This window comes from Megalops cyprinoides, chromosome 18 (genome assembly GCF_013368585.1).
Source record: "Megalops cyprinoides isolate fMegCyp1 chromosome 18, fMegCyp1.pri, whole genome shotgun sequence".
Classification (NCBI taxonomy): domain Eukaryota; kingdom Metazoa; phylum Chordata; class Actinopteri; order Elopiformes; family Megalopidae; genus Megalops; species Megalops cyprinoides.
The window spans coordinates 30909154-30922414 of record NC_050600.1 but is presented as its reverse complement, the minus strand read 5'-3'; the positions used below and the strand labels follow the sequence as shown (position 1 = coordinate 30922414).

At 42.0% G+C, this 13261-nt stretch overlaps 1 pseudogene; it reads right to left on the bottom strand.

The window, feature by feature from the left end:
- Positions 1-2152: 2152 nt before the first annotated feature.
- On the bottom strand, positions 2153-6095 carry LOC118793318 (annotated as a pseudogene).
- Between the last annotated feature and the right edge of the window lie 7166 nt (positions 6096-13261).

The window sequence follows — 13261 nt, the reverse complement described above, 5'->3', positions numbered from 1 at the left end:
AGTCAAATACACATCACATCATCTTTGTTATGACATAGAAACAGTGCTATATGAGGCATCAGAGAAAACATCAGTATTTATCTAATTTTTTTTTTTCCAGTTCAACATATTTTTTAATAGCCCATCTCATGCAGTTAGCCATTTTTGAAACACAGGCAGTAATGTCTGAAATACAGGCCTCCAGTATGGCTGTTAACATACTGCATTTACTATTGATGCTGTAAACCATCCTCTTTGTATAGTTTAAAAGAAAAGCAGGACAGGTACATATTAGATATTACTATTTTTCAACAGTGGATGACAGATGATAAGCATCTTTGTTGTTAACAGGCTTCCTTTTTAAACTGTATGTTTAAGCATAAGGAGGTTTACTAAATAGCACAGAAAAAAATCTTTAAGTCAAGTCATAACCTCACAACCAGCTATGGGCTACAGTGGCTCAACAGCAGCACTTTTCAATTCATATAAAATTAAGAAAGGAAAGAATGAGGTACCATTAAAGACAACAAGACAAAAGAGGACAGCATCGTCAAGATTGACTTGTTTTTCAGTCAGAACAGTCACAGTGAATTGAAGAGAAATGTTCAGGATATCTGAGCTCTGACAAACGCACACAGTATGTACACAGACATATGATCAACCTTGCGCAAGGATGCACTCACATATGCCTACCTTATTATACCTAAACCTATTTTTATAGGTCCTGTTTTGCCATGTATTACTTTGTGTCTCTTCCATTCTGTTGTTTCTCTTATCTAGTGAAATGTCTAACTACAGGGCCATACATGTCAACTCTGTGACTTTCAGATGTTGGTCTTAACTTTTATATCCCTATTCTTGACCTGTCACTCTCCCACACCCAGCTGCATTCTACGCTTCAGTTAAGGAAATCGCTTTTCTCCAAATACACATTTCACCCTCATTTCTACATCTCAGCATATTAATTCTGTATTCATAATTAAGGTAATGTTATGATGGATGAATTTGATTTTTCCAAAGATATTATGGGGAATAACTGGGTAAGTAGCATTAGTCAAAGTGCCTCCTGTCAGTGGAGGAGCTCACAGATGCTGTGAATTTTGGGACCCTTGGAACATACCACCTCATGTTGGCCTAGAAGGGTAACTGATCATGTGACAGCTTGGATCACACAGACAAGGAAAATATTTTCAAACAAATTAACTGTACTTTCACTAATTCTCCCAAATGGAAGTTAACACTGGAACGCTGAAATGGCAGATTTTAGCACCTGAATTTCTTACAGTGCCACAGCAGCAATGGTATTCAAACTCCTAGGAAGAGGAGTGGCAGTCCCTGAGTAAGACAAGTCACTTTACACTTTTATTTACAGTTGTTTTTACACAAGTCAGGCTGCATACCAAACATGGTATGCTGAGGCAAAAACACTGAATGGATATGTTTCTTAAAACTGGGATCAACAAACAAAATCTGTATCAGGTTGAAATGCATTTTCAAACAGCCACGTTTTTAAACACACACAATTCTCTCTGTAAAACCAAGCTGTTAGAATAAAGAGGAAGACAAAGAGTGACATTAGCTCATTTCCGTGGCTAAACCCAAGGCCTTCAACACAGAAAATCCATGAAAACAATCAAAAGAAAGCAAGCTGCAACTATTTGGGCAAAGTAGAGTGAAAAAGACTACAAGGCAGAATTTAAGTATCACAGCAGCAGTTTTCTGATGTATGTTACAAAAAAAAATGTTATTATCAACCACTGCTAAATTAACCACTACAATTACATTTTAAAAATAGAACATGGTTCTTACATTTAACAATGTAACACCAATATTTTTCATTTTCCTTTTTCATTTGAGATTAACATGCAAGTTTTGCTGCAATCATGAGACTCAATTTCTTTGATCCATCATAACATTTTGATAGATGTATCCTTCCTTGACAAATGCAAGGAGAGGGGCATCGGGAATGAGAGTCTGCACAAAAATGGGGGAAAGCCTTTATTGTGACCAAACATTGTCCAAGCTGTGATGCAGTCCATGTGCTGATAGAATGCATTCTACTCTACTCTACTACTATAGATGCTTTGGTTTCATCTGGGGTCCCTTTGATGCAAGCATTTTACTGGAAAAATCTGAGAAAAATGAAAAATTGCTTGCTTAGTTAAAATTCTCATCAGATGACAAACTTATTCTTGGTGGTGGAGCCACTCTTGGTAGCAGTGTCAGTATGCGACTGGTATCCAATGATCACTTTGTGGGGCACTCCCAATCGCTCCTTGTATACCCTCCTAGGAAAAAAACAAGACGCAATGTGAATACTCATCTAACTTTTAATTGTCCTCAATCTAAACTTCTGTCTGCCGGAGGGAACAAGCCTCCTGCTTTGGTCAGAACAATTGAAACACTGACCATCTTTCATCACAGACTGAAGAACCACCTCCACAGAGTACATCTCAGCTAACCCCCTCCCCAAGCATGATCTTAATTTCTCCTATGTGCAGTTATATACATGGAGGTGTATTTCCTAGTTTTATGTAATTGGCTATGTGGAGGTTTAGTTGTATGTGTGTAATATGTGTTAGCATTATATTTGGAATAGAGTCCTTAAGTTGTACATTGCTTTTCATTCACATTTCAACCTAGGCACACATTTGTGATCTCAGCACTATGGTTACCACTGACGCTTGTTCATGTGTGGTTAATGGTGTCTTGTTTCTGCAATTTTCCACCCTATTTTAATGCCCTAAGTGTCTCTGGATAAGAGCATCCGCCAAATGGCAATAATCTAATCTCTTTTGTCTCAGCTAAGCAGACTTTATGATTTTATGGAGGTTCTATTCGACAGCTTATTGCAGAAGCTATTTCAGGATTTGTTCTGTCAAGCAGCACAAGAGGACAAAAGTAAAAATCAGTTACATGTAGATTTCACATAAATAAGTAATTTTTCTCTTAGTTATTAATGTGTGAAATATCATCGTGATGCAAAATGTCAGGACCAGGCCTGACAAAGCACTAGATACACTTTAGGCTATAGGTAGAGTGACAAGTCTAGCAGGGCTGAACTGTATATCATCATGAAATGTGGTGCTTTTGCATCTGGGTTCTTTAGCAGCAGCTGTAAAGAACAGTCCTCACCCTATGTGCGTCACGGCTTCCATGTTCTTGTAGTCTGTCGTCCAAATTGCAATTTTGTCCCCTTTTGTTCGGACGTTCACCACGGCACCACAAACAATCATTGCTGTGGTCATCGAACGCCTCACTCACGAGACAAAGAAGCTGAAAGGCGAAGTCAAATGGAGGTTGAGATGAATTCCACTTGCATTTGTGCGCTGGGGGTGGCAGCTTACTGTGTGTGAGCGCTCGAGGTCTGCCAATTCACCGTTTCCAGCCAGAAGCGGTGCAGGTCGGCCCGGCACTGCTGCTTGGACAGCATGATCAGCCACCGTCCTCCTTGCTTGTTTCTCTTGTCCTCCCACATGGGTTCAATGCCGTCCTGCGGGAGGTCAAAGAGCGACGGGGTCAAATTTTCTGAGAGATTGTAACGCTAGTACCCAGCTCTCTACTATTCAAAGCAGTAGGAAGGGACACCAAAATGGCTTCACTGAGACAAGAATTGGTCTACTTAGGGTGTTAAATGATTGGCTGAAATGAAAGCTGTGTATACAGAGCCTCCCAGACAGAGCTGAGAAGTTCTACTATGCAGCTAGGGGATCTTGGAGAATCACAGGATTAGAAGACCTTGCTGAGTGTAAACTGACATAGAGACGCTTAAATTGTGTGTTGTTGACTTCAGAGCTGCAGGTGAGAGTTCAGAGTCTTCTTTGTCATTCGCTTCCCACTCATTTCTGGATGTCAATTTAGAAACCAAATAAGTTTAAACTGCAATCAACTGAAAAACTAATGATATTTGATTGGATGTGCCAAGCTTTTTTAAACCAACCCTGGTGTGTGCTTTGTACTCCATGACCATCAATACAGTACATTCCCTAGGGTTCAATTTAATACATCCACGTTTTTCCAGAAAAATCCAAACAAACCAAATGAGCTACCTGTTACAGGAAGTACAGTTACAACCCCTTACGGAATTGGGGCAGTTGCTGCACCAGTATCATGGCAGCCTGGAGCAATGTGACAGCACAGACTCCTACAAGGACGTGAAACACAATCTTGAGGAAATGTGTGGATCACACATGGCACTGATGGACCTTCCATCCCTGCAGCTCAACCTACAGCCCAATGGAAGAGCTGGGAATAAGATGGGCAGTGCCGGTTCATTATAACAGGACAGGGATGAAATGAATCATAATTGGAACGATACAGAGAGAGGATAACTATGAGTAATACTTACCCAAGCATTATCCAAGCCACTCGCTTAATCTAACTGGGTCTTACTGCTGTAGATGGTTAACAGTGGTGAGTTTGGAACTTGTTTGTTAATGTAAAAAACAGAATCAAACAGAAAAAACCTTACCTTGAAAAGTGAGTAATCACAACCAGACATTAAGCTGCTGGACAGCTGGATGTGATTATACAGACTGTAGAGACAGGGGTGCCGCGTTAGCATCAAGCTGCAGAGTGCGTTTGTAATTCAAACATAATTCCATCATTCAAACAAGCTGTGGATTCTGGTATAACTATGTGTCAATGTGGAAGGAACCGATCTATGTATTTTGACCTTTGTCTGATATGCATTAGTGCAGTATTTCCCAGTCCAGTCCTGGGGACCCACTGTGTATGCTGGTTTTCATTCCAACTGAGTTCTCACATCTGTTAGCTGAACACTGCATTATTTATTTGAATGAATATACCTCTACATTTAGTCTTGTATAAATTCTTTGTGAATGAAATACACTGTTACACATGTGTTTCTACTAATACGAAAAAGGAAAGTTATTTGTTCAACATATTCTATGAATGTCTGCCCCTTGAACAAATTTGATCTGGGTTTCCCACTTAAGTGTAATTAGTTATTCAGTTATTTGCATTATTATTCTTAATGGACTTGAATGAATTGTAACTTACAAAAATATCTCACATGTACCTTTGTTAGTTCAACAGTATTTCCAACAACCCACACCTGTCACAAAGAACTGACAGTAGATATTTAAGTGAAGTCAAGTAGAGACCAACAGTTACTTAAAAGCTGAATCAAACCTAAACAAGTGAGAGCTCAGAGCTATTGAAACCCAGCATACACAGTAAAGTCCCCAGCAAAAAGACTGGGGAACACAATATTATCATATTGTAGAGGCAAATGGTTAAACAACAAAGGTTGTGACACCATACTTACGCCAAAAAATCTTCAACTGTGTCAAATTTGGAGATGATACGCAGGTTTGCCTGCCAAGTTTTGCTTTTGTCATTTTTAAAGAACCACAGGGCCCATCTGTTTAAAGAGAAAATACACATCAAATTTTGAGAAAAGTCTGTTTACACTGCAAGATACACCACAGACATTAAGATTAGTGTTTACAAAGTGAGGACATTGAAAAAAAGCATATTCAAGCAAGCACAGGAACTTAAAAATGTTTTAAAAGCAAACACAAAAATGTGACAGAAATGACTACCACCAGAAAGAACAATTTTGGCATGAGGTGTATACAGGGCTGGCCCAAGCCTTTATGGGGCCCTAAGCAGAACTTGATTTGGGGGCCCCCCAACCACCTTGGCGCCGCCAATACTATTGACTATTGTCAATGCTTTATCATTGATTAAACCACTAGTATTAGCTAGCCAGCCCATTAACATAATATTGCGTTTTTGTATGATTACCATTGACATAATACATAACAAAAAAAAACATTTCAAGCACTCTTGGGGGCCCTCTGGTGGCCACAGGGGCCCTAAGCAGGCACCTAGTTCGCTTATGCATCGCACCGGCCCTGGGTGTACACCCAATGCATTTAACACAAGGACCCAGATTTGAACCAGAAACCAACTGCAGTCCACTGATCCAATGTAACCAATATCACATTTTGTCATGTTTTTCATGTCTCACTAATGTCAGCATCTCACAAATCTCACAATCTCACACAATTTTCCCAAGATGCTTTTTATCTACACATGTCTGAGAAAGGATGTTTAATGTAGCTGTCAGGAGTTCCTCCTGACATGATCGCGCTGCACTCCCTGGGAGAGCGAGGGGGCACGGGATTGAATAATTGGCGATTGACGGTGTTCGCTGCCTGGTGTGTGCTCCGCACCTGTTGCCTGTCTGTAGTGATTTCGCCAGGACTATTTAGGCAGGTGAGTGGGAGTAGGACCGGGGAGACGCTGACGGAGGTTGTCACACGGGGTTTTAGTGTGAAGTTAGGTTTTTTTTTATTTTTCTTTTTTTCCTTTGAACGTGCCGGCACGGCCGAGTTTAGGGTGTGTTTTTTGGTTTGCTGTTTTTTTCTTTGAGCTCTGGGAGTCACGACCCAGAGCGGGTTTTGAGTTTGCTTTGTTTAATTTTTTTTCTGTTTTTGCTTTGGTGTGCTGGACGTGCGAGTGTGTTTGTGTGTCTTGGGCGGCCTCAGAAGAGCGGCGAACGAAGGGGCTCCAGCGGTGAATCCCTGAGGGAGCGGGGAAAACATCACTTGGTTCTGGACGCAGCCGGGGTCGAAGAGAGCCCCCACCCCGTGGAAGCGCGTGCTGGGGAGGTGGATCCCCTAGCTGGAAGGGAGGTGGCACCGCGGAACCTCAAGAGAGTGCGTGGGTCACCAGCATGGGGTGGAGAGGGAGGGCTGACCGGCTGCTGCTCTGTGTCTCCCTCAGTGTGATCCCGCGGAGCCGGCGGAGTTACTACCGGGGAGAAGACGTGGGTCGCCGCCGGAGCCGCCAGCGGAGTGACGCGGGGGCCTTGTCTGGAGTTTATTTAATTTTTTTTGTTTTTTTGGGACGTAGGCGAAGCCCGGCAGTGTGGCGCGGGCTGAGCTACGTCCCCCCTTATACTTTCGTTTTTGTTTTGTACGTCTTGTGTGGTGTGCGTGCGTGTGCATGCGTGTGAGGAGCCTCCCCCGCAGCGGCAGGTGTGTCCAGGTGGGCGGGGACGCCAGATCACAGGGTGTTTGCAGTGAGGCTAAGTGTGTGTGTGTGGGGATTCCTTTTTTTTTGGTGTGTGCGGTTGGGTAGCGTTCCCGCCTGTTTGTAGCCGGGGAGGGCAGACAGGGGTGGACAGAAGGATAGGGGGAGGGGCTTCGCTGGGAGAGGGATAGCGGCGTCTCAAATTTTATGAATTGTTTTGTTAAATTTGTGTTTTTTAATTAGAAAACGAATAAAGAGTTGCTATCCTACTCACCTTGTCCTGGCATTCTTGTGGCGGGCGGATCCCTAGGAGGGCGAACTGTTTGGGCATTGTGTCACTCCTGACATAGCCTTCTGGACTCACAACCTCTGGAACACCTTCATCACATTTTTCCTCTTGATAATTTAGGGTGGTTGAAGTGGCTTCCTATGGAGTTTAAGAAACATCAGACCAATATAAATTGGTTAAATATACAAAGCACACACCAAGTAGCTAGACTTTTCCAGGTTATTTATTAGATGAATGAAACAAAGTTAAATTATTAACGGGACACTGCGCGCAGACGTTCTGATGTTGCCAACTAGCTCGACCTAGCTAACGTCACTGCATAACACTACACTTGTATTTGCTTAGCAGTCGGCCATATCTACAGCGACTTACATGGTCTCTTACAAATGCTGCTAATTTGCTCGGTCTAAAATCCGTAAACTAGCTTTACTCTAAACGAGCTTTACTCTATATATATATATATATATATATATATATATATAGAGTATATATATATATATATTGCCTGGTAACAGACATCTGTGGCAATAAAAGAATTGCACTTTCTTGGCTCGAAGAGACCATCACTGTGTGCCACCCATTTGCAGTCTTAAAAGGTAACATTCCAGTGTTTGGCCACCAGGCAGGGCCAAAGATGCTTGTATAGCCTGGAAAGGTTTCTAGGAAAGTCATTCCTGTTGTATGTGGAGCCTTTGTGTTTTGGCTTGACTGTGTTTGGGCTAGTCAGTGTTACAGTGAGGGTCTGTTTGTGTTCCTGTACCATGGAATGGGCTGAGTATTGTGTCATTAAGGTTCTTTGATTGATAGTCAGTGACCTTTTACCTACTGTCACATGAAACTGAGAACCTCTTAAAGGAGCAAGCAGGGCACTGACACACATTTGTACCAATCTCACGAGATACACCCACACACACATTCATGCACACACATACACAATGCACATATGCATATACACACACACATACACAACACATAGCACCAGTGCAATCCTTTTCACGCTGCGCCTGGCACTTTTTGCACAGACTATACAGATAATTTATTGACAGTACAAGTACATGCTGCTATTCCTCCAAATATATTGTAAATACTTTTTGCTGCTACAAAACTCAATTTACAGTACACTCCTTGCTTGTACAGTGTGTAATATATATATAGATATATGTTGTGGTTATTGTCCTCCTTAATATATGTACACTGTTGGTATGGGAGAAACATTATTCCATTCTTTGTTGTATGCAAGTGCATGATAAAATGACAATAAAGGAAATCTGAATCTGAATCTAAATCTAGCATTACATTACTGGCAGTTTAGCAGATTCTCTTCTCCAGAACAACTTACATAGACTACAATTTTTACATATTATCCATTTGTTGGATATTTACTGAGGTAATTCTGGGTTAAGGACTTTGTCCAAGGGTACAGGAGCAGTATCCTAGCGGGGAATCAAACCAGCAAATTTTCAGTTATGAACCCTGCTCCTTACTACTATGATACACTGCCACCGCCCACTCATTCATGTAAGAGGGTGCTAAACCATTAAGAGCTTTGTATACAAGTAGAAGGATTTTAAAATCAATTATAAAACATACAGGAAGCCAATGCAGTGTAGCTAAAACAGGAGTAATATGCTCTTTCTTCCTTGTTTTCGTTTAAAGTCTAGCAGCAGAGTTCTGAATTAGCTGTAGATTCTCAACTGACTTTTTTGGAACACCGGTAAAAAGAGCATTACAGTAGTCCAGTCTACTTGAAATAAAAGCATGAATGAGCTTCTCAGCATCCTGTTGAGGTAAAAATGGGCGTACTTTGGTGATATTTCTTAGGTGGAAGAAGCAGGGCCGGCCTTTGGCATAGGCGGTATAGGCGAATGCTAGGGGCGCCATCCATCCATGGGGTGCCCCAAATGAGGGAAGAAAAAAGACTTTTTTTACTAATACTATTTTAATACTATTATTTCAAAATATTGAAAAAAGCCCACAACAACATAACTTCTTAGCCTGACCATTGCACCAACAGGGATTGTAATGACATTGTATTCAAATACATACACTTTAATATGGAGTTGGTCTCCTTTTTGCAGCTATAACAGCTTCCACTCTTCTTGGAAGGCTTTCCACAAGATTGTGAAGTGTTTCTGTGGGAATTTGTGCCCATTCATTCTGTAGAGCATTTATGAGGTCAGGCACTGAAGATGGACGAGAAGGCCTGGCTTGCAATCTCCGTTCCAGTTCATCCCAAAGGCGCTCGATGGGGTTGAGGTCAGGGCTCTGTGCGGGCCAGTCAAGTTCTTCCACACCAAACTCATCAAACCATGTCTTTATAGTCCTTGCTTTGTGCACTGGGGCACAGTCATGTTTGAATAGAAAAGGGCCTTCCCCAAACTGTTGCCACAAAGTTGGAAGCATAGCATTGTCCAAAATGTCTTGGTATGCTGAAGCATTAATATTGCCCTTCACTGGAGATAAGGGGCCTAGCCCAAATCCTGAAAAACAGCCCCATACCATTATCCCTCCTCCACCAAACTTCACAGTTGGCACAATGCAGTCAGGCAGGTAACGTTCTCCCAGCATCCGCCAAACCCAGACTCGCCCATCTGACTGCATTGTCATTGTCATTGTGCTTTACACCAGTGTTTCCCAATCCCACTCCTGGAGGCACACTGTCCTGCATATCTTCTATCTATCCTTGCTCTACCTACCTGACTGAACTCATCAGTGGCACTTTTGATTAGCTGAGCACACCTGATTTAATCAAGCAGCAAGGAGAGACAGAAGATATGCAGGGCAGTGTGCCTCCAGGAGTGGGATTGGGAAACACTGCTTTACACAACTCCATCCAACGCTTGGCATTGGACTTGGTGATGTGAGGCTTGCATGCAGCTACTCGGCCATGGAAACGCATTCCATGAAGCTCCAGCCACACAGTTTTTGTGCTTACATTAACGCCAGTGGAAGTTTGGAACTCTTCAGCTATGGAATCAGCAGAGCGTTGGCGACTTTTACGCACCATGCGCCTTAGCAGTCGTTGACCCCGCTCTGTGATTTTACATGGTCTTCCGCTTCGTGGCTGAGTTGCTGTTGTTCCTAAATGCTTCCACTTTCGAATAATGTCACTTACAGTTGACCGTGGAATATCCAGCAGGGATGAAATTTCACAAACCGTCTTATTGCAAAGGTGGCATCCTATCACAGTACCATGCTTGAAGTCACTGAGCTCTTCAGAACGACCCATTTTGTATCACAAATGTTTGCAAATGGAGACTGCATGGCTAGGTGCTTGATGTTATACACCTGTGGCAACGGATCTGATTGAAACACCTGAATTCAATAATTAACAGGTGTGGCCAAATACTTTTGTCTTTAGCATTTCTAATGAAAATGATATGAAAGTATTATTTCTGGTGAAAATGGGATCATGAGAAGAGAAGAGATCAAAAGAAGAGTTGGGTGTGTTTTCTGAGAGAAATGGATTCACATGAAGCTTTTCCCCTTGTGTTAGGCAGTCACACATTTAAGGTACAGTAGTTTGCTCATCTTCACCTGACCAGAACTCCTTAAGTGTCCCATCTGCATCACTAGTTGCCACCAGGCATGCTGACTGAAACAGTAGGCAGGTGTGCCACAGATCTAAGCCCAACAGGCAAACAAGCACAGATCCTGACTGGAAGTAACCAGGTGTAGTCTGAAGAGCTGACATTTCAGAGGGCAGGCCAGGCAGTGAGCCACTGCTGGTAGAACCTTCAGATGTTCATGGGTGAAGGTTAGCACCATGGCAATCAGTGACAGGGAGTTTTGTTGAATTGAACCACAAGGTTCTTGGTGGTTGATGAAAGGATTTGAGTAGTGGTCTTTGGGGTGATGGCAGGGGTGTGTCTACGGGTGGGCTGGGGTGGGCACTGCCCACCCAAACAGGTCGTTTGCCCACCCTATGAAAAATCGGTTAAATTAAAGGTTTAGCTTAATTTATATAGTCTGTAGCTTATCTTCGCTTTTACATTTCTCTCATGAATCATTGATTATTTCAACTGTGTGACATAATGGAAGAGGAGTGGTCGAGAACTTTCATCAGCATAACCGAGTGTCAGAGCGCTTTCATTCAAACGAGAAAACGCTACCGGCCGGTTCTTGTGCGAGTCACCAACGTTTTGCATACTTTTGCCTGAAAAAAAAACTTTTGCATTGTTCATAAAACTTTTGTTTTGTTATCCATTTCCCCCCTCATTCGTAGTGTTGACTAGTGTTTAGTGGCATTTCTTAGGTTATAGCCTCTAGCTACAGCTAACGCTTTCTTGACCAGTGTTAATGTAGGGCAGTGTATTTTATTGTCCACTAGATGTCGCTATAACACTGCTGTATTAGGACGAGTTCAATTATTTATAGAAACGTTAGCGTTGTTTGGGCCTCTTGATATACCGTAGACTTGATACATGAGTAGGCTAGTGTGCCATTGTTTCTTTAGTGCATGTTATCAATCCTATGTAAGTCACGTTATTGGTAGCGGTATTCTGTATTTTAAACTGTTAAAGACATTAATTTTGAGAGTTAATATGTTTTGTTTTCTTTAAAACATGATTAATACGTGACGGCCAATTCCATGCTGTGTGTACTTGTTATTGAACTGCAGAAGCATTGTATAATGTATTTTTTCTAGTTTAAAACCTAGGAGAGTGCACGCTCTGCACATCAATCAATCCTACAGATCCTACAGATGCTGTGCAGAGCCCTCTGGTTGAACCCAGTTTCAGAGGCAGCAGCATCTTGGCGAGATAAATGAAGAATGGGAAATGCATTCATGGGCTGACTGGAGTCCTAATGAGGGTGTTCCCATGGTTGACAGAGCCCAGCACCACCAGAGGGCGGGGTGGGAGGTGGTGGGGGGAGGGGGGGTCGTGTCAGGATTCCAGGACTCAGAAACATCCTCACAAACACCTGTATGGATAGCCACACTTGCATGGATCCAATGAACACAGAAGAACAAAGTGTGCATCAGAGAGGAAGATGGTATGACAGTATGTGGAAGGAGCTTTTTGCTCTCAAATTCATACAGAAAATGCTTATGCTTAAACAACCAATAAACAAAATTTTTTTTCAGTAGATTCAAATTCAAAACCAGTGTACATGATGGATATACGATTAAATTATGCAAGATCCATCAGCTGAACCCAGATCAGTAATACACTCAACAGGGTTGTCTGGCAAATTGGGATGCTGAGGCCAATGGACTTCAGGACCACAATCCTCTCAAATCACAACCCCCACAGTAAAAGTACATGTAGCCAAGCACTACTGATTTCTTTATTTAAAATCCCTCTCTCTCAGAATGCATGAAAGTACAACTAATTCTGCATAGAGAATAATTTAAATTGAGGTTGAGCATAAGCTGCATTTTCTGTAAAATGAAGTGTGAACAAAAGCAGAAAAAGACAGGAAATACATAGAGTCCTGTACATCTGTACTTCATCTGGTTTGCAACAAGCTTCATGTGAGTGCAACACTTTGCTGACTGGTACAGGACTGTGATTTGTTCCACCCCAGGACAGTATACATCACTGAGCAGATGAACTGATTTGTTCCATGTTCCAAATATACAAAATAAACACCTACCACATAATCATCATTCAACCATTATGTAGCCAATAATAACATATATGTAGAGGCCTGATTCATGGGATTAAATACTCAATACCTCAATTACATTCCCCAGGCAATTGCATGAAATATGTTTAACATGATAAGATGTACATATGACCGTTCAGACCAGACCTCTGGTGGAAGAGACAGGTTAATTTATAAATGATTATAAACTGTTTGTCACTAGCAAGTGACAAAATGCAAGGAAAAAATACTTTATGAGCTGTGCTGTTCTATGACAATGAACCACAGCTGGACATGGTGTTATTGACCCAAAAGTCACAGCTGTGGTACAAAAGCATTTTACCATGTTTGGGCACTGTGTTGTTCAGCACACAGATTTTAGTGACACATTGAACC